Source organism: Crinia signifera, chromosome 9 (genome assembly GCF_055691185.1).
Source record: "Crinia signifera chromosome 9, ASM5569118v1, whole genome shotgun sequence".
NCBI lineage: Eukaryota > Metazoa > Chordata > Amphibia > Anura > Myobatrachidae > Crinia > Crinia signifera.
The window spans coordinates 142343155-142364216 of NC_139225.1; the positions used below are offsets into that span (position 1 = coordinate 142343155).

Genomic DNA, 21062 nt, shown 5'->3' on the forward strand with positions numbered 1-21062 from the left:
CTCCCGGCAATTCCTGCTGCAGATTGACTCACTCCTAAATGGGTATTGATCATAGCCGTAACTTGGCGTGTGCTATGGTGCCCTGCCCACAGTGTTTCTGTGCTGTAGGGGCACCTCTGGCACACAGCTAGCCGGCAGAGAAATGCTCTTTATCTGCTCTGCATCCTGCTGCTGCCGGTGTCAGTCTGAGAGAGAGACCATCAGGGAACAGGCTGCGGTAGCGGCGGGTGGCCTCTAATTGGCTGGGAGTATACTCTCAGACAATCAGCAGTTTCCCTCGCACTTCCAACACCCCCTGTCACATTGTGCTATTTGTGTATCTGACCTATACTGTATCCAAACTGCACTGTATCCAATATACACACTATATGCTGCTTTCACACCGCAAACCTGCTTTAGACCCGGTATTTACATGCGATATGAAAGAGGTTAAACTTCCTCTGACCTGTTTTAACAAACGTTTTAAATACTGGGTCTAAGCAGGTTTTGCGGTGTGAAAGCAGCTAAGAAAAAAAAGTATGAAACCCATCATGTCTTTCATCTCAAATCAAATTCTAAAAGAATTTTAACCAGAAAAACTTTATAACTTGTGAAACAAAAGGAGTCATATACATCCTTGAGTGCCCGTGTGGCCTACAATATACAGGCCAAACAAAAAGAAGTCTAAAAATAAGGATAGGGGAAGCATATAAATATTACCAAAAAAGGTCTCCAAACACATAGTTTATCCGGAATACCACAATAAATATCCCAGTCAATTAAATATAAATGTTATAGAAAAAATGACACCCAATTGGAGAGGAGACTTTTCAGATGCCTTAAAACAACGAGAATCAAAATAGATTTATGAGTTACAGACGCTGAAACCGAAAGGACTCAATATAGATTTTGAGTTTGCTGCTTTTTTAAGTCAATAAAATACATACTGTACATGCATATTTACAATTTCTACACATATTTTATTTTTTACTCGTCTTACATTATTTCATTGATTTTTTTAGCTAAATAAAGCAAATTCATTAAAGACCATGTGCATGCCTCCAAAAATATATTAAACTTCCTGTTTGGAACAATAAAGTTTTGGGTACTTGTGTATTATCTGGGCTCCCGATTTTTTCATTGCATGCCATTACTTAAGGCAAGCAATGTGATGCAATGCAATGTGATTTTTCACTGTAAAGACCCGATTTTTAATTGTATAGTCAGCCATGGGTGATTTCATACCCCCTTTATCCAACTACGCATGGAGTCGATTTTATATAGAGTGGCGAGCGCAGCGAGCCACCGAGCCCGAAGCGTGTCGAGCGCAGCGAGCCCCGCGAGGGGCCGCGGATTACTTTACATGTATTCTGCGTCCCCTTGCGGGGCTCTCTGCGCTCACCACGCTTCGGGCTCGGTGGCTCGCTACGTTCGACACACTATATAAAATCAACTCCATGGGTGACTATACAATTAAAAATCTGGTCTTTAAAATGAAAAATCACATTGCATGAATTGCATACCACTATATTGCATGCAATGCGATGCAATGCAATGCAATGCAATACAATGAAAAAATTGGGCGCCCAGATATTACACAAGTACCAAGTTTTGTTATATAGAAAAAAAAAATTATCCCCTGGACTGCTATAAAAATAGAGTACCAAACTACCAACAGACATCCTTGACAAAGAGGCCTAGTGCCTCAAAAAGAGGAAGGAGCTAGAGCTGAACACCGCAATCACCAGAAGCACAGACCCAAAGAAAGGGACATGCAAAGACGGGAGAAGACACCACCTGACTGCCAGCTGCTATCAGAAAGAGAATCGCAGGAGGTAAGATTAGGGATAGCTAGTCAGTGCCTACATCCTTCTGCTGACAACTTCACCTACAGCAACAATAGATTGGTGATACCCAGCACTGGCCGCAGTGTGGTCTTACCCTATTACCAAACCCCACAAACAAACCGGAGAAAATACACGCGCTCCAAAAGGAGCTGTAAACATTACTCCCAAAGGGAATTTTTCTCCTTTTATTTTATTTTTATTTATCTATTTTTATTTTACTAATAAAAATTACCCCATTATTATACGGCATGCACATTTTTAAATATATTTAACATATTTTAAGCTACACAATATACTAGACATTCACTTACAATCTCCTATATATTTAGCCAGATCTGTCAATCAGTGTGTGTATAACGCTGGGTGGAGTTTCACCCTCCGCCCCCTCCCAGCGTTATACACACACTCCCCCTGGGCTAATAGCCTATCAGCGCAGATCGCCCCTCCTCAATCTCTCCTCAGAAAAATAAACCTGAGCAGCCATTGTGGACGCCCACATTGCCCCTGCTCAGTGGGGCTTTTAAGCCTACATCTGCCTTACTGTCGCCCACCTGACAGCCTCCCTCCTTCCTGAAGCTCAGGCGGTGCCGTTTAACAAAATCCACGCCCCCCGCCCCCCAGCAGCATCCATGCCCGCACTCCTGCAATTTCAAGGCAGCATAACCCACACGCATCCTTCGCCCCCCCGCCAGCATGTACCCCCGCTCCCCCCCCCAGCATCCAAGGCCGTACTCCCATGCGATCTCCCGACAACATCTCCGCACCCCTTGCACAGCTCAGTGCGCAGGGGGTAAATGCAGCCGCTCTTGCCCCACTGGGAGCTATCTCTTCTGGTCTCCCAGTGGCCGGCTCTGCTCCCTCTGCCTCGACGCAGCCCAGGCAGGGGGCTATGCTGCGGTGCCCACAAGTCCCCGCTTACAGCTTCCTCCTCCCCCGCCCCCCCCCCCGGTGGCCAGAGGTTATGCGGCGCCGCTTCCTCCTGCCCCGCAGTGCCAAGGCTACACTTCTGCTACCTCGCTGCAGCCACCGGCAATGGTTCGGGGCTGCAGTGCACAGAAGCCCAGGCTGGGGGCTCCCCCCCCCTTCTCCAGCGTGCAGGGGAGGTTGTGCCTCGCCACAGCCACTTCAAGTGATCTTCAAGTCACCCAGGACCCACCGGCCGCCTCTGTAATCTCCCCCCCGGATGCCACACAATGGAAGGGGGGGCGGACTCCAAGCGGCACCACCCAGCCGTCTCCTGCCTACCAGTGGGAGGGATGGCCATTGTTGCCTTTGCCATCCATGGTTGCCATGGATGGCAAAAGTGCAACTGGCCATGGATAGTGTAGAAATATTCAATGGATAACCATCAATGTTTTTACATATCGATGGTCATCCATTTTCTTTGATTGATTGGTCTGTGGGCCAATCAAAATGTGGGGGCGGGGTTTCATGGGTGCCAGGGGTGGAGCTATGCTCCGTATCCCGGCACCTTGGGGGGAAAAAAGCAAAACTGAAACTATTCGTTTAAGCTTGACATCGATGGTGGGAAACTATCTGGTTCTCCACCATCGATGGCAAAAGGATTTGACATCGGCCATAAACCATTGATGGATTCTAATCATCAATGGCCAATGGCCATCCCTACCAGTGGCTTCTGTAGCGCCCAGAGCTTTGCACACCAGGACGATATCCCACCTGCAGCAGCTTCCAGCGCACCGGTCGGCGACGGCACATTCCCCTCTACACTTGAGGGATGCCGTGGTCGCAGAGGGGGACGGGGCCGCAGAGCCTTTGCACGTTATAAGATAAACAGTTATTTCCGCTTAAACACTCAGTGCCTAGCGCCGTTTGTCCCATAAACCCTTTCAGCGCCGCGGCTGCCATTAGGGATGGCCATCATTGCCATTGATGGTTGCCATCGATGGCAATAGTGCAACTGGCCATCGATAATGTTAAACTATCCAATGGATGATCAGCGAGGTTTTTACCTAACGATGGTCATCCATAGTTTTTTACTGCTTGGCCTGTGGGCAAATCAAAAAGGGATTTTTGTAAGAACTTACCGTTCGAATTCCTTTCTCTGAAATGGTCCTGGTGACACAGCTCAACACTGGGATGTAGGAGGGTCCGAAGGAGCCAGGCACCTATCCTAAAGTTTTCAGAGGGTAGGCTCCTCCCCTACTGCATCCCGGACTCTTCAGTTCAATCTTTCAAAGCCACTGGAATACATTAACTCAGTACAAACGCCTGCACATATTATATGCATATTTTTAAACAATAAATGTTTCTTTAACCAATTTAACATGAACATCATGAACACTGGCATGCTTACTGAGCGTAAGGGAGGGATCGCTGTGTCACCAGGACCATATCAGAGAAAGGGATTCGAACGGTAAGTTCTTACAAAAATCCCTTTTTCTCTTTCAATGGTCCTGGTGACACAGCTCAACACTGAAACGTTCCAGAGCCGGTCCTTTGGGTGGGTACGCTCAGGTCTGCAGCTCTCAGCACTGCTCGCCCGAATGATGCGTCCTCCGACGCAAACTCATGGAATCTATAGAATTTGGCAAAGGTATGAACAGATGACCAAGTGGCAGCTCTGCAAACCTGCTCAGCTGTTGCCCCATGTCGAACCGCCCAAGAGGTGGCAACTGACCTGGTGGTATGCGCATTTATTCTGGCCGGCACAGGCCTTCCCACTTTAGTGTATGCAAAAGCAATCACAGATCGCAACCACCTAGCAATGGTCTGCTTAGATGCAGGCCAACCAATTTTGTGTATGTCATACAACACTAACAAGGTGTCAGTCTTTCTGACACTCTTAACTCTGTCCACATAAATGCGTAAGGCACGCACAACATCCAAATTCCTCAATTTGTCCCTTTTTCTAGAACCCTCTGGGGGTTGAAACACAGGTAGAACTATCTCCTGATTTAGATGGAAAGCAGAGACTACTTTAGGCAAAAACTGAGGTACCGTCCGAAGAACTGCCCTATCATCATGGAATATCAGGAAAGGAGACTTGCATGACAATGCTCCTAACTCTGACACCCTCTTAGCCGATGCCACTGCCAACAAGAATACTAGCTTCCATGTGAGAAACTTGAGGTCCGCCGACCTTAATGGTTCAAAAGGTGCCTTCTGAAGGCACTCCAAAACCAGTGACAAGTCCCAAGGCGCTACTGGTTGTTTGTAGGGAGGTTTCAACCGAGACACCCCCTGTAGAAAAGTTTGAATTTCCGGTAAAATAGCTATCCTTTTCTGGAAATAGATGGACAGGGCCGAGATCTGCACCTTTAATGATTGAAGGCTTAGACCCGATGAGAAACCATCTTGTAAAAATTCCATCATTTTTGTTAACTTAAAACGAGATGTGTGTGACTTCCGTCTCTCACACCATCGAATGTAAGTCTTCCAGACCCTATAATAATTTGCCGAGGATACCGACTTCCTGGCTTTAATCATAGTGTGAACCACCGCCTCAGAGAATCCTTTATTTTTCAGAATGGCGGTCTCAATAGCCAGGCCGTCAAAATTAATCGAGCTGAATCCAGGTGATTGAATGGTCCTTGATTTAGAAGGTCTGGCCTCAGAGGTAGACGCCACGAGTCCACAGACAACCTCTGAAGCCTCGAGTACCAGGACCTGATTGGCCAATCTGGGGCCACTAAGATCACCGGAATCGCCTGGGCCTGTATTTTCTTTAAGAGTCTCGCCAGCATTGGGACTGGCGGAAAGACATAAAGGAGATTCCCCTCCCAGGGGATAGTCATGGCATCCACTGCCTCCGCTAGTGGATCCCTCGTTCTGGCATAAAACCTGGGCACCTGATGGTTGAACCTGGATGCCATCAGGTCCACATCCGGAGTTCCCCACTTCAGGGTGATCTGATGAAACACTTGAGGGTTTAAACTCCATTCCCCTTCCTTGAGCTCCTCCCTGCTCAGGAAGTCGGCCTCTATATTCTCCACTCCTGGTATGAATATAGCTGATACTGCTGGAACATTCTGTTCCGCCCACAGGAAGATTCTGGACACCTTCCACATGGCCAGTTTGCTGCGTGTACCTCCCTGGTGATTCAGATACGCCACAGCTGTGGCATTGTCGGTCTGAATCCTTAAAGGGAGGTTCTGTAATCTGTTTCCTGCTAGGGAAATCACTTTCCAGACAGCCCTCAGCTCCAAGATGTTGATCGGTAGATCCGACTCCTCTGCAGTTCACAATCCCTGCAGCCGAAGGTCCAAGACTACTGCCTCCCAGCCCCTGAGGCTGGCGTCGGTAGTTACTACCAGCCAGTTCCAAGTCTGCAATGACCGACCCCACTGAAGGGAATCCACTTCTGTCCACCATTTCAAAGAGTCTTGAGTATCCGAAGACAGCACTATCAGCACAGCACAAACCTCAACAGGGCCTGATGTTCTGGGTGTATAGGAACATGAAGATATGCGTCCTGGACATCCATGGTAGCCAAAAATTCTCCCTGGTCCAGGCTTAGGAGCACTGACCGTAGAGACTCCATTTTGAAATGGTCTACCCATAAATGGACATTTAGAGACTTCAAACTTAGTATTGGTCTGAAAGACCCGTCTGGTTTGGGCACCAGAAACAGAGTGGAATAAAAGCCTTTCTTCCACTCTGCCCTGGGAACCGGAGTTACCACCCCCTTCTCTAATAGGGAGTGAGCTGCTCTCACAAGAGCTGTACGGAGCCGAGCTTCTTTTGGCAAAGACGTGGGGATAAATCTTCTCGGAGGAAGACCTCTGAAAGGAATTTTGTAGCCCTGGGCTATAATGTCTAACACCCAGGCATCCTGGTCTAGAGAAGCCCATGCGTCCCTGAAATGTGATAGACGCCCCCCCACCTTTACCACTGCCGGGGAAATCCCCTGACAGTCATGCGGAGGGTTTGTCCTCTCCTTTGGTGACAGGCTTCTTGTGAAAGGAGCCAAACTTAGACTTCGGGGCCTTGCCCCTGGAAGACTGAAACTTTCCCTAAATGACTTTCCTCGAAAGGACGCACCACCTCTAGGGGAGGGCCGAAAGGAAGGCCTAAAGGCAGAAAATCTGGATGTCTGCTTAGCCGTGGGGGCAGGCAGGAATGTACTTTTGCCGCCCGTGGCCTGTTTAATGATCTCTTCTAATTCGGATCCAAATAATAACTTTCCTTTGAAAGCTAAAGTTTCTAAGGCCCTCTTAGACTCCTTGTCTGCTTCCCAGGCCTTAAGCCAGAGTACTCTCCTGGCATTAATAGATACTGTGGACACTCTGGTCGCCATTTTGACTGCTTCCTCCTCTGCTTCCAACACATACTCTGCAGCAGCCTTAAGCTTCTCCGCCAGCAGCAATACACCAGGGTCAGCATGTAAAATGGTGCATAAATCATTAGCCCATTCAATCATGGCCTTAGAGACCCAGGCTGAAGCAATAAGAGGACGTAGGGTGAATCCCACCCATTCAAATATAGCCTTGAGGTTACCCTCCAGCTTTTTGTCCACAGGATCTTTGAAAGCTGCACCCCCTTGTACTGGTAATACAGTAGCCTTAGACATAGGCGCCACAGAGGCATCCACAACTGGCACTTTTTCCCAGAGCTCCGCATGAGACTCTGGCATGGGGTACAGACTAAGGAATCTCTTAGGCATCTGCAGCCTCTTATCAGGGGTTTTCCAAGCCCCTTCCAACAATTCCTGTAAACCTTCATCCGAAGGAAATGTAACAGCCTCCTTACGCTGTCGCTTAAACACACCTTTAGCAGGAGTCTTATCCTCCACTGACAGTTTCAAAGTCTGTTTCACCGCTGTAATAAGATCCTCTACCCCTGCAGAAGAGTTATCTTCCAAATCATCACCCTGATCCCAGGGAATGTCAGTATACGCTCCCTCCTCTTCATCTACCAATAAAGGCACTGAATAATACCTTTTAGGGCTCCCTACAACATCAACATCAATCTTGTCTAGTAATTCACTAAACCTGTTGATCCCCTTTGCAGTATCCTGCATCACCTGAATTAAAGCAGGATCTGCCTGGGTAAGAGGCAAGGAGCCAGAGGACTGCTGAGATGATGGCATAGGTCTCTGAGATTCTACCAAGACATCACTCTGTCTGTCCAGTAACTGCACTAAAGGGTTCACTGACCTGCCCAGGGCACTAGCCCACGCGGGTTCAATCTGCTCTGCCCTCTGAGGCTCACTCTCCATGGGTCTCACAGCAGCGCAAGCAATACATAAGCCCCCTTGGCCATCTGCTCAGGGACAAATTTTTGTGTACACACATTACAAGCGCTCAGTGTAATAAGGGCTCCCTCCCCCAAAACCACAGCTTGTTGCTCAGACATGATGTAAAGTAACCTACACAGTGCATACAATGTACAACAGCGATTATACAGGTTTAATGCACTCAGTCACTTAGCTGTCTGTCGGTTTCAGATGCGGGGAAACGATGCCCAGGAAATCCAAACACTCTGCCAGGATCTGTAAGCCAGCTCAGCTCCGCTGCAAGCGTTCTGAAAGGCGCCAAACACAGAGGCCCTTATTCTGGTTGGTGCGGTCAGAGCCGCACACGGGGCTCCGACCGCACAAACCAAGGGCCGCCCACCAGACGGATCGCCACGGCCGTCCTTACACGGACGGCTGGCGATCCGCACAAAAATGGTGGAGGCGTACGCCTCCACCATGGTGGGAGCTGCCCCCTGCATTCGATGGTCGTCGACCATCGAAGGCAGGGCCGCACGCCGCGGCAGCTCCCGCAAGCTGAGACCACACGGACAATCGTCCGTGTGGTAGCTTGTATGGGGGCTGAAAGCTGACATCCGGCGACGTCAGCTTTCCGCCCCCATGTCATGGTAATGAGGGCGTCATGCCCTCATTACCATGCATACGCCCCGCGTTTGCATGGGAACGCCCATGAAACGCGGGGCGTACACATAGGGAAATGAGGGCATGATGCCTCTCACGCCCCTATACGCCCCCTTTGCGGCGGACGAAAGACGTCTGCGGCGAAGGGGGCTGCACATGCGCAGAATGACCTCTGCGCATGTGCAGACCAAAAACATCGGCGGTACGGCCGCACGCGGGCCGTACCGTGCCGATTAGAATAAGGGCCAGAGTGAGGGAAGAGACCAAGTCCCTGCTGCTGCGGGGTCCGTGACTTTTGGCGCCAACCACCCCCAGTCAGCCGCTCCCTTGGTAGGATTTCCTAGTTCCAGTATCTCCCCCTCGGCTGGGGACCACTTGGAACATGCCTGTAACAACACTGCTGTCCTCTCATACAGGAGCTCAGTGTGTAAGCTCCGCAGAAAATGGCCGCCGCCATCACGGAGCGCCTGTCCCCCCATGATCGCCACCTAAGCGTGAAGCCGGTTTCAGGACGCTCCGGAGCCCAGGCAGCTTCTTAAAAGAAGCTGTAAGCGCTGCACAGGGAGGCCAGACAGCGTCTCCCCTGTGCACAGTGAGCTGACAGGACGCGCTTCTGTCAGCTCCTGCTGCGCTAGCAGAGTGAGGATTCACTAATGAGAATCCTCACACTGTGCCTACCTAGCTAGAGTAAAATTAATAAAATAATAAAAATGCCCTAACTACTCTATTTCTTCAGCTGCTCCTGCAGCCCTTTAGAATAGCACCCACTCCAGTGGGCACCAAACACGAACTGAAGAGTCCGGAATGCAGTAGGGGAGGAGCCTACCCTCTGAAAACTTTAGGATAGGTGCCTGGCTCCTTCGGACCCTCCTACATCCCAGTGTTGAGCTGTGTCACCAGGACCATTGAAAGAGAAAACAGGGCTATGCTCCGTGTCCCGACAAAAAAATTCCTACAATTATCCCTGTGGCCAGGGTTAATACGCCCACAATGACCCTTCACCATAATGCAGTCACAAGTACCTCAACTATGCAACACCCCTCTTGGTCCATGACTTGGGATCAAAAGGGTCTTCGTTAATACCCCTTTTACACCAAAAATCCCGTATCCTACCCGGCATTTGGAACAAGGATCCAAGCTGGGTTGAATCTGGGATTTACCCCATATACACTGCGGTCTGCAGGTTGAACATCCACCATTGATGTAAACGAGAGCCGGGTCGGATGACCTGGCGTACCCGTTTACACTGCCCTGTACACAAGTCCTAGCCATGTTCTACCGAGGTCAGGTCAATGGGGTGACCCATTAACACTGCCGCTGACCTGGGTCTAACCCAGGTTTTTACGGCGGTGTAAAAGAGGTATTACTTTTACATGCTTTGAAAATAGTAGCCACAACATACTGTCCTTCCAACAACTACATAATAAATACCTCATATTCTCTATACTCTTATTCCTCTACCCACACCACGTCACCACCCTAAGCACCTTCCCCCACCCATGGCACCCTTGCACCCAACCCTCACCCACGCAATAAAGGCGTTCACAGGGTAAGGGGCCGGAGCCACTTGCGACGGTGTGAAGAGCGCCTGTAGGGCACGATGAATCACCTAGTTACCATATATACAATTTTCCAAGCGCTTCATATTTTTTTTTTTTTTACATATTGCCTTATTCAGATCTGATTGCAGTACAAATTTGTTCTCAAAATGGACAAAACCATGTGCACTGCAGGTGAGGCAGATGTAACATGTGCAGAGAGAGTTACATTTGGGTGGGGTGTGTTGAAACTGAAATCTAAATTGCAGTGTAAAAATAATGCTGCCGGTATTTACCCTTCACAGAGACAAAATAACTCACACAAATCTAACTCTCTCTGTACATGTTACATCTGCCCCACCTGCAGTGCACATGGTTTTGCCCTTTTTGAGAACAAATTTGTACTGCAATCAGATCTGAATAAGGGCCATTGTGTAGAATGACGAGGTGCTCCTCTTGGTCCTCAGCTTTTTGCCATCCCAGGACTTAATTGCACGCTATAGGTGCATGAGCCATCGCTGGAGGTATCTGACCGACTCGCCCTCCTTGTGGAGAATGAAGTGTGAGCATGAGCGGAGGATGGAAATTCTGAGAGCTGCTGATCTGTGAGACTAGTTCTACCCGGATCTTGTTGCGCAATCCATGCAGGACAGGTGAGGGAACAGAGCACTTACCCATACAACGTACAAGGGGTAATGGCAAGTCAACACTATACACAGATCAAGTGAATCTTTTTGCCTTCCAGTAATGTGTATGTTGTGGGTTTGTCTTTAAGTGGGCAATGTTTGTAGTGCAAACACCCAAGGGACAAGTTGGACCTGATTTCCCTTTAATTACCCCAGCAGCACCCCGCGAGGGCCACATAAGATTCGGCACTTGGCTGCGCTGCAGATGTTTGCACCCTAGGACGAGCAGAGGAGAGATCTACTGTTGTTTGTTCTCTCCCCCGGGGAAATGGCCAAAAACCCGTAGCAACTTACAATCATCGTTTTTAATTGAATGACCCCCATTAAGGCAATGCTAATACTTGTTGTAGGGTCCTATTCATTATTACCTTACACTAATCCCAAGTAAATTAATTTTCCAATTAGTTATGAGTTGCAGCTGCAAACACAAATGCACCACAGCAATTCTGCATTGCGCAAGTCACAGGGGAGGGGAGCTGCTCTGCACCAATGCCCAATAGCGTGGCCTAGCGATCCAATGCAGGCGCCCACCAATGGCATTATCATGTCATAGAGCCAGAATCATCCACTAATCGGATTGGAGCCTCAGTATTTGAGGACTGTTTCTAATTTTTGTTTTTGACCAATGGTGTGACTGCAATCCCTTCTGGTATTTGTGGCCTCTATAACTCTAATATGATGGAAAGGTGCATGACTCAAGAATTTCAGGAATGTGTACACAACAGCTCTAAAGCCCAGCAGTGCACGTGCACACCCAAGAGGTGCAACGCCGGCTCACCAGGGTGCGGCGCTGCTACTGCTGGTTTAAGGTGTTCTGGGTAGTGCAAGCAGGTGGGAGGAATCTACGTGTGACATCATCTTCCTCTCGGGTCACCTGATAGGGGGCGTGGTATATGTTAATGAGCTGGCAGCAGGTGTCTGTGGTGCTTGTAAGGGACGGCAGTGACAGTGTGGTTGAGTGGGGCACAACAAGTCACCGTCTATGTACTTACATGGCAGGCTGATGCTGGTAGTGGCGTTTGCTAGCTGCCCGCATGTATGACATAATTGCCTACCCTCCTGCATTCTGCAGGAGACTCCCTGAAATAGCAGCAATCTCCCTCTCTCCCTCATTAGTCTAGCAATCTCCCTCATGTCACCTAGCCCACATTACAATGTTACATTTTTTTGGGGGGGAAAGGAATGAGAGACAGATACATTTACATTGAATCATCAGCACCATTTCCCAGCACTTTACCAAGTATTGTAGCTCTTGCGAACTACTTTGGGGCTCATCTACATTTGTATATAAGTCATTTTAAAAGATTCCTCTCAGATGTAGCAGTACACCCCCACGCTTCTAGGTGCCTTTGGGAGGAGCATGACTCGCCCCCTCAACGGGGCGCTGTGCAAAATTCTATTACCAACTATAATCTCCCTGAAACTAGTTTTCAAAAGTAGGCAAGTATGACGTATGACCGCTGTACACCCCGTAGCAGCTGTGGATGTGACCGGTCTTCCAGCATGGTGGGGGCCGGGACATGTGAGATATTTCCCATGACGTTTTCTACCTGTGCGTGTACATATATAGGTCTAACAACAAGCTGGTTGGGTCGGGTGATTGTTACATTGACACTAGTCTGTAATCGATGGTAGATGGTTGATAACCATCGATGGCGAGTCAATGTTGCTGGTTTATTTATACTACACCCATTTGCAGATGACACCTGTGTGTATGTATAAGGGTCATAGGGTTAACAGTCAATAGGTTGATCAATATTGGTCGACAGGCAAAAGGTCAACATGAATTAGGTTGACATGGTCAAAAGGTTGACACAAGCAATAGGTCGACATGGAAAGGATTAACATGATTTTTTGAGGGGGAAAAAAGAATACGGCTTTGACTCAAATCAAATCAATATATGTTTATGTCCATAGTCCAAAGGTGAATTCTCCCCAACAGTAGAACATCATAAAAATAAAAAAAAATATTTCAATGGAAACAATATAGTTTTAAAGCGGAATGTGGCTGACATCATGTGACGTCAGCCGCCCACCCCCAGCACATTGCGTCACGGCCAGCGTTTGTCAGAGAACCGACACCGCCCCATATCGCGCCCCCCTGTGTGTGTGCCACACCCACAGTGCACAGAGAAGCCCGGCACATGCGCATAACCGATCATGCGCAGGGCAAAAACAGGAACACCCGGGGGACCAATCAAATTATAATCAAGGTCTTAACTTGTTTGTTTAAGGACGGAAAACCCTTCTATGATGGACTGCTGTTGTAATATTTCATTGCATTTGGAGAGAGTTGTAACCAGTGGCGGTTCTTACCTCTGCAGAGTAGAGGGGCTGACGTGATGCCTCCCACCCCCGCTCTGCGATGCCGCCGCTGCTGGTCCCCGCTGCCCTCTGCTTGTTTCGATCACTGTCGCGGGACCGGCACGTCCGCAGTAGCCTCTTCGGTACTACGCGTGCACTGGCCCCCAGCCTCTATGGCGTTGCTTCTGGAACAGACCCGTAGAACCATATTGACGGTCCCGGGTCCAGGGCATGCGCAGTATAGTCCGTGATACTGCGCAAAGCCTGGATTTTGGGGGCTGCCCCGCAGCTGCGAATAGAGAGGCATCCTGGAGGGAGGGAACACCTCCCATTGGGACTGCCTTGGGTGATTGGCAGGACGGACTTCCAATAAGATGTCACTGCCAGTCACAGTGAAGCCAGTGTGTGTGTGTGTGTGTGTGTGTGTGTGTGTGTGTGGGGGGGGGGTTGTAACAGAGCAGCAATTTTAACTAATGCAATTGACTCCATGTTATCCCTTGTGTTCTATATTTGGATTACCAGGGGAAGTAATCTTCAGTGCAAGAAGCATTTTAAAACTCTGACTACAAAACCTATCTTTGCACACATCCCAAAGAAACAAAGTCAAGGTAACACAAAAGTCACACTGCTGATATCAGCTACAGTAAATATGAAACCGTGCACTTAGTAATCCCAGACACTAGATGGCGCAGTGTCCATTGCTTTATGGTCTCTCCAATATGTCACCCTTATCCATAATGGTAAGGGACAGGTGGAGGCAGGGTGGAGCACTAAGGGGGACGTCTAAGGGAAGGAAGGCGACAAGGGGGAAGTATAGTGTCTGCAAATATTTTACTGCAAAAAGTACTTTTACTCTGGCTGAGAGGAGGGCAGCTTCTACCAAGGTGCAGTATATTTACTCCTTCAATGCTGACGCCATTAAAACTTATATCTTTATTATGTGCATGGTATTAGTACATAGATTAGTGTATAGATTGTGAGTTATTTACATAAGCATGGTAACACTAGCATTTTGGAGTCTGACATCTCTGGGAGCTGAAATAGATTGTATATCTGCAGCACTTGCACCTAATGTTACTCCCCAGGTAACTTAAACACCGTGAATTGATAGTAAGTAAGGTGACTCTGTGCGCTGGTATCATATATTGCAGGTGAGATTACAGGTGAAATCTCAGTGATTGTTTTCCCATAACGTAAAACAGAGGATGATGTAAAACAAAACTTCCCTTATATTGTTTATCTTCGCCTAAAACAGGCTCTCCATATCCGTAATGGGTACAGGAACCATATAGGAAAGATATGAAATTGAATATGTTATAGTACAATCAGATAAAACACATTTAAGGAATATGACACAAAAAACGGTACTTGTTTCCTAGCACGGCACCCGTCGGGTTGATCGCATGCCTTAAGTTTAAGGTACTTAAGGCATGCGATCAACCCGATGGACCCGATTTTAGGTCAATCACCAGTGTATTTGCCGGTGAAAGACAAAATCGCGTAGATCGGGTCCATCGCGGGCCATTATAATGGGCCGCGACGCGACCGATGCGATCAACGCGATTTTCCCATAGAGAATAATGTTACATTAGAAAATCGCGTTGATCGGGTCCATCGTGGCCCATTATAATGAGCCGCGACGCGACCCACGCGATCAACCCGATATTCCCATAGAGAACAATGTTAAATTATTCTAAAGTTAAAATCGGGTTGATCAACCCGATTTTACATAGGGAACAATGGGAAATGGGCCAATATGGCCAATTTCTCATTGTATAGGGTTAGAAAGTCTGGTTAATGTCCCCCCATTGTTAACGCCACCCCACTATTGACGCCAACCCAAAGCGTGGCGAGTGCAGCGAGTCCACACTATATAGAAATCAACTCCGCACCGACGTGGATAGTGGGGGTATTAAAAGGTCGGAGGACGCGTACCGCCACCCCTAGCAGGCTCGCTGCGCTCGTCAGGCTTCGGGTTGGCGTCAATAGTGGGGTGGCATTAACAATGGGGGGCCATTTCAACCATCGGGGGGGGGGGGTTGCTGGGTGCTTTTTACATTGAAATCAATGTAAAATCTGGTCTCAGGGACCATTTTACATTGATTCCAACCCGATCAATACAATCAAAATCGGTAGCGCCGTGCTAGGAAACAAGTACCCAAAAAAAATAAAAAAAAATGTTTTCACAATTTAAAAAAACACTCCAAAAACCACGTAAATGGTACAGATGTGAGTTTACCAGATGTTGGTGGATATAAATCGCCTGTAAGATGATCTTTGTGAGGTACCCTGGGTTCTCCGGAAGTACCCCAGCACTGGAACCCTCCTCTGTAGTAAACACTCCAATCCTTAGCTACAACGCGTATGGGGACCCTTATCAATTAGTGCATTATCTATTCATGGTAAAAACACATATTTATAGGGTCAATATTATTACACTCACCCACAAATAAGGACTGCGCACAAAATTCTGCGGTGAGATAAGCCACCGGTGTTTCCACCATGACTCAACTAAAACTTTCCCCCATGGCTCTGAGTTAAATTAAACCGACACTGAGCTAAAATCTTAGCCGCCCGTCTTAAATAATAGTGGTAGTTGTGCAATGCTATGGAAAGGATACAGTAGCATAATGTATGTATTTATTACCAGTTATTTATATAGCGCACACATATTCCCCAGCGCTGTACAGAAAATATTTGAACATTCACCTCAGTCCCTGCCCCAGTGGAGCTTACAATCTATATTCCCTACCACACGCACACACACACACACACACACACACACACACACAGACATTCTAGGGTTAATTTTGTTGGGTGTCAGTTAACCTACCAGTATTTGGGAATGTGAGAGAACCGGGGTACCCGGAGGAAACCCACATATGTACGGGGAGAATATACAAACTCCACACAGACCATGGTGGGAATGGAACTCATGACCTCAGCGCTGTGAGGCAGTAATGCTAACCATTACACCGTACGTGCTGTATATATGTAATTATGTAATACTGATCGTTGGTACTTCCCCTTTACACTGGGGGCAGTATCATTTTACTTGCTGACTGTCAGCTCTATAATACAGGAAGTGAAATGAGGTGATTGTGGCTTGCATTAACTGAATTGTGACTGTGTATATATTCATGTGTTTTAGTTGTATGCATGTGACACTAGTGACAGTTTCTAACTGTATTATGAATCATCCTGTTGCACAATACAGGGATCACTGGTTGTCGTTTATAATCTGTATCTCTGTTAGAGTGTGTACACTGTACGTTATAGTTAAAGGATTATGTTATAAATATGGTAATGGGAGAATTATACCCCTTTTACACCCAAAATCCCGGAACCGACCTGGAAGAAGGATCCAAGCCGGGTCGGATTCGGGATTTACACCGTTTACACTGCGGTGCCCACCCGCAGGTTGCACGTCCCCCATTGATGTAAATGGGAGCCGGGTCGGATTTTTACACCGCCCTCTACCCAGGTCCTAGCTGTGTTCTACCCAGGTCAGGACCTGGGTAGAAGTCCCATGTAAAGAGACACGGCGTGTCCCATTTACACTGCCGCTGACCCGGGATTTTGCGGTCGTGTAAAAGGAGTATAAGTAGCGGTGACTACTAAAATAAGGGTGTGGATTATAATGTTAACAGGCAATGGTCGACGCGTGTTTTTCATGGGTTTTTGGGTTAGGCGTCTGTCAACATGGATGCCGTATTATTGTATCACATTCCCTCACGTGGCTCACTGCGCCCGGCACACTATCGTATTCTCCCTCTATGCCCACTTGGATCGTGATGCAACAAGAACAAGTCAGTTTTTGAAGAAGGAAAAACACGCCAACCTTTTCCTTTGTCGACCATTGGCATGTTGACCTTTTGATTGTGTTGACATTTTTTCAATGTCGACTTACACAATGTTGAGCTTTTATGTGTCGACTTATTTCCTGTTGACCAAAGTGGTTGACTGATTGTTGGCCTTGATGCTATCGACCGGATACCCTAAAACAGGGGAGGCCAAACCTGTCCTCTACCAACTGCTCATGTTTTTCAAACAACCTGTGGATCTATAGTAGGAATGAATGCAGCAGGTTTGAAATGTGACAGTTAGTAATGACTACAGCTGTGCACCAGCTAGGTGATCTGGAGAATGTGACAGTTAGTAATGACTACACCTGTGCACCAGCTAGGTGATTTGGGAAATGTGACAGTTAGTAATGACTACAGCTGTGCACCAGCTAGGTGATTTGGGAAATGTGACAGTTAGTAATGACTACAGCTGTGCACCAGCTAGGTGATCTGGGTCATGTGAAAATGTGGACCGTTGGTAGATCTCGAGGACAGGTTTGGCTACCCCTGCCCTAAAATAATACCTGCTTTACCTGTGTGTAGGTGACGTGGCAATAAGAAACAGGTATTATAGTAATAATATAAAATCCAACTGTTCCTATCATTCACTGACTACATGCTGTGATTTCGGCAGTTTGTCGTTGACCTTCTCCCTGATTCTCATCCTACTTCCCAAATTACTGTTTATGTGGTGATTTCCCCGAAACCATCTCCGCTTTGGTTCCTCTTTCAGTTTGAGACCGTAAGGCCGGTTGCACGTTAGAGGACATGTTGGTTGATGTGTGATTGCGAGCTCCCACCTGGCGACATCGGAGTCATTATATTTGATGTTCTGCACATGAGATATAAAGACCAGGCACCAAACGGCATGCATTCTAAATGTAGCCATGAATAATATACCACACAGCATCATCCAGTGTCTATGGCTGACCGATTATTATTATTATTGTTTATTTATATGGCGAAACAAGGGTTCCGCAGCACCTAACAGTACATAAATAAGCAAAAAAAATATATATATATATAATGAATACAAGGCAATTTCAGACAAGTACATGATAAATAAAGACCGTTCCATCAGGGGACAGGACAATGAAGCAATTATCAGGGTGGTGTATGTATGTGTGTGTATATATATATATATATATATATATATATATATAGAAGCAAAAAAAGACCGCACTCTCACTGTCAATATAGTAACGGCAGGGGTGTTCAAAGGGGGTTGGACGTGGATCAACACGTGCCCCAAATATAATCCAAAGGATCCCTCCCTTTTTGGGGGGGAAATTGAACACTCGCCTCAATAAAGCAATTGAATAAAGTCACTGGTGTAGGTAACAATAGTACAGATAGTTTATTCCAGAAAAGACATTTCCATCATTGCCCCGACGTTTCGGTCCACATACGGACCTTCCTCAAGGAGCTTTTAAGATGGATCATCAGCGTTTCAATATAGCCAATACCTCAGCCCTGGAGGATCAGGAGACAGCTACGTAGCTGTCTCCTGATCCTCCAGGGCTGAGGTATTGGCTATATTGAAACGCTGATGATCCATCTTAAAAGCTCCTTGAGGAAGGTCCGTATGTGGACCGAAACGTCGGGGCAATGATGGAAATGTCTTTTCTGGAATAAACTATCTGTACTATTGTTACCTACACCAGTGACTTTATTCAATTGCTTTATTGAGGCGAGTGTTCAATTTCCCCCCCAAAAAGGGAGGGATCCTTTGGATTATATATATATATATATATATATATATATATATTTATTTATAATAAAAGCACATGAGGAGAGAGGGCCCTGCTCCGTAGAGCTTACATTCTAAAGTGACAGACAGACAGGAGTGACACAGAAAAGGTAGAAATGAGCATAAACAGAGGGTTAGGATGAGAGATGGCTGGGTTTATTGAAGAAGTGGGTCTTGGGAGTCACTGAATGTTTTGTAGGGAGGTGGAGAGTCTGATAGGGAGAGGTAAAGAATTCCAGAAATAAGGAGCACATCAGTGAAAATTTTGTAGGCGGGAATGGGAGGAAGTAACCAGTTGGCAGGAGAGGTGGCGAACATTTGCGTAGTGAAGAGGGCAGGTGGGAGGGTAAGGAGAGATGAGGTAAGATATGTAGGTGGGAGAGGAATGGGTGATGTCTTTGTGAGTGAATGTGAGGAGCTTGAACTGGATTCTGAAGAGAAAGAGGAACCAGTGCAGGGCTTGTATGAGAGAGAATTTGGAGATAGTAGGTTTGGAGAGGAAGATGAGCTGAATGATGGAACATTGATGATAGATTGATGTCAGGAAGGCCAAAAAGGATGAGATTACAGTAGTCCAATCTGGATATGACTAGTGAGTGGATGAGGGTCTTTGTAGAATCCTGGATGAGATAGGGCCTGATCCTGGAAATAGTTTTTAGGTGGAAAAGCCAGGACTGTGAGAGATGCTGAATGTGTGGTTTCTAGGAGAGAGAGGAATCAAGAGTAACGCCAAGGCAGCGTACTTGGTGGCTAGAGGAGATCATTGTTCCATCAATAGATAGTGAAATTGTGGAAGGTGAGGTTATGTGTGAGGACGGAAAGAGGATCAGCTCAGTCTTAGACATGTTTAGTTTCAGAAAGCTTTCGGGACATCCAAGAAAAGATAGCAGAGAGACAATTGGAAATACAAGTAAGGAGAGAGGGAGAGAGATCAGGAAAGGAGAGGTAAAGTGGAGTATCATCAGCATAGAGATAAAATCGGAGGTCAAATAAATGAATTAGCTCACCTAGAGAGGACATACCGAAAATACTCGAGTATAAGTCGACCTGAATATAAGCCGAGGTACTCAATTTTACAACAAAAACCTGGGAAAACTTATTGACTCAAGTGGGACCCTCACTCGAGTATAAGCCGAGGGGGACTTTTTCAGCATAAAAACTGTTCTGAAAAAGTAGGCTTATACTCGAGTATATATGGTATATAGAGAGATAAAGAGTGGACCCAGAACAGAGCCTTGTGGGACACCTACTGTCAGTGGAAGAGCAGGGGAGGTGGAGTCATGAAAGGAGACAGAGAAGGAGCGGTCAGAAAGGTAGGAAGATAGTTTCGGGGGAAAAAAGAGAAAAAAGTACTCTCCTTTGTTTGGGGGCACGCTTTTGACAACAAAAAGATTTGAAAAGGTAGGAAGATAGCCAGGGGAGAGCAGTATCACGTAAAGGTAGGTTTTGTAAGGATAGGAGAGACAAGAGCATGCTTAAAGGCAGAAGGGACAGTGCCAGATGTGAGGGAGAGATTGAGGAGGTGTGCAAGGCGGTAACAGGAAGGAGTGAAGTAGCGGTGGAAGAGAGAAGGGATAGGATCTACTGGAAAGGTGGTTGGGGGGAGGATGGGAAGAGGTCCCTTCCTTCATCTCCAGATATAGGGGATAATAAGTTAGTTGATGAAATTGATGGGGAAAGGATGGGGCAGGTTGTTGGGGGTCTGTTGGGACGTGATGTTTTGTCGTATGGAGTCAATTTTGAATGTGAAATAGGTGGAAATGTCAAGGGCAGATAGTGAGGAAGGGAGACATGGTGGGGTGGGCAGAGGACGAAGTTGATGGTGGCAAAGAGACTCTGGGGGTTAGAATATTGGGATGAGATAAGGTTCTTGAAGAATGACTTCAGACAGAAAGGGAAGCACTGTATGATGAGAACATATGCTAGAAATGAAGGAAGTCTGCTCAGCGGTACGAGAACATTTTTGCAAACATCTGGTGAATTTGGTGTGCCAGGGTTGAGATGTTTTATAGGGAAATTGATTTTTCAGGACAGGAGAGAGAGAGAGAGAGAGAGAGAGAGAGAGAGAGAGAGAGAGAGAGAGAGAGAGAGAGGAGATATCTTTGATAATTCACTATCATCAGGAAAGGTACCAAAAGACTGGAGAATAGCCATTGCCATTATTCAAAAAAAGAAAAAAGGAGGATCCCGCTAATTACAGACCTGTTAGTTTAACATCAATTGTGGGTAAACTATTTGAAGGATTTTTAAGAGATGGTATCCAGGAATATTTAGATCA

At 47.0% G+C, this 21062-nt stretch overlaps 1 protein-coding gene across 1 annotated transcript in view; it reads left to right on the plus strand.

Annotated features, from left to right (window-relative positions):
* The first annotated feature begins 13989 nt into the window (after positions 1-13989).
* LOC146036170 (flotillin-1-like) overlaps positions 13990-21062 on the plus strand; it is a 39621-nt gene continuing 32548 nt past the window's right edge. The window contains exon 1 of the mRNA XM_083160022.1: positions 13990-14073. The gene's annotated coding sequence lies outside the window, so the exon portion shown is untranslated. The remainder of the gene's footprint in view (positions 14074-21062) is intronic.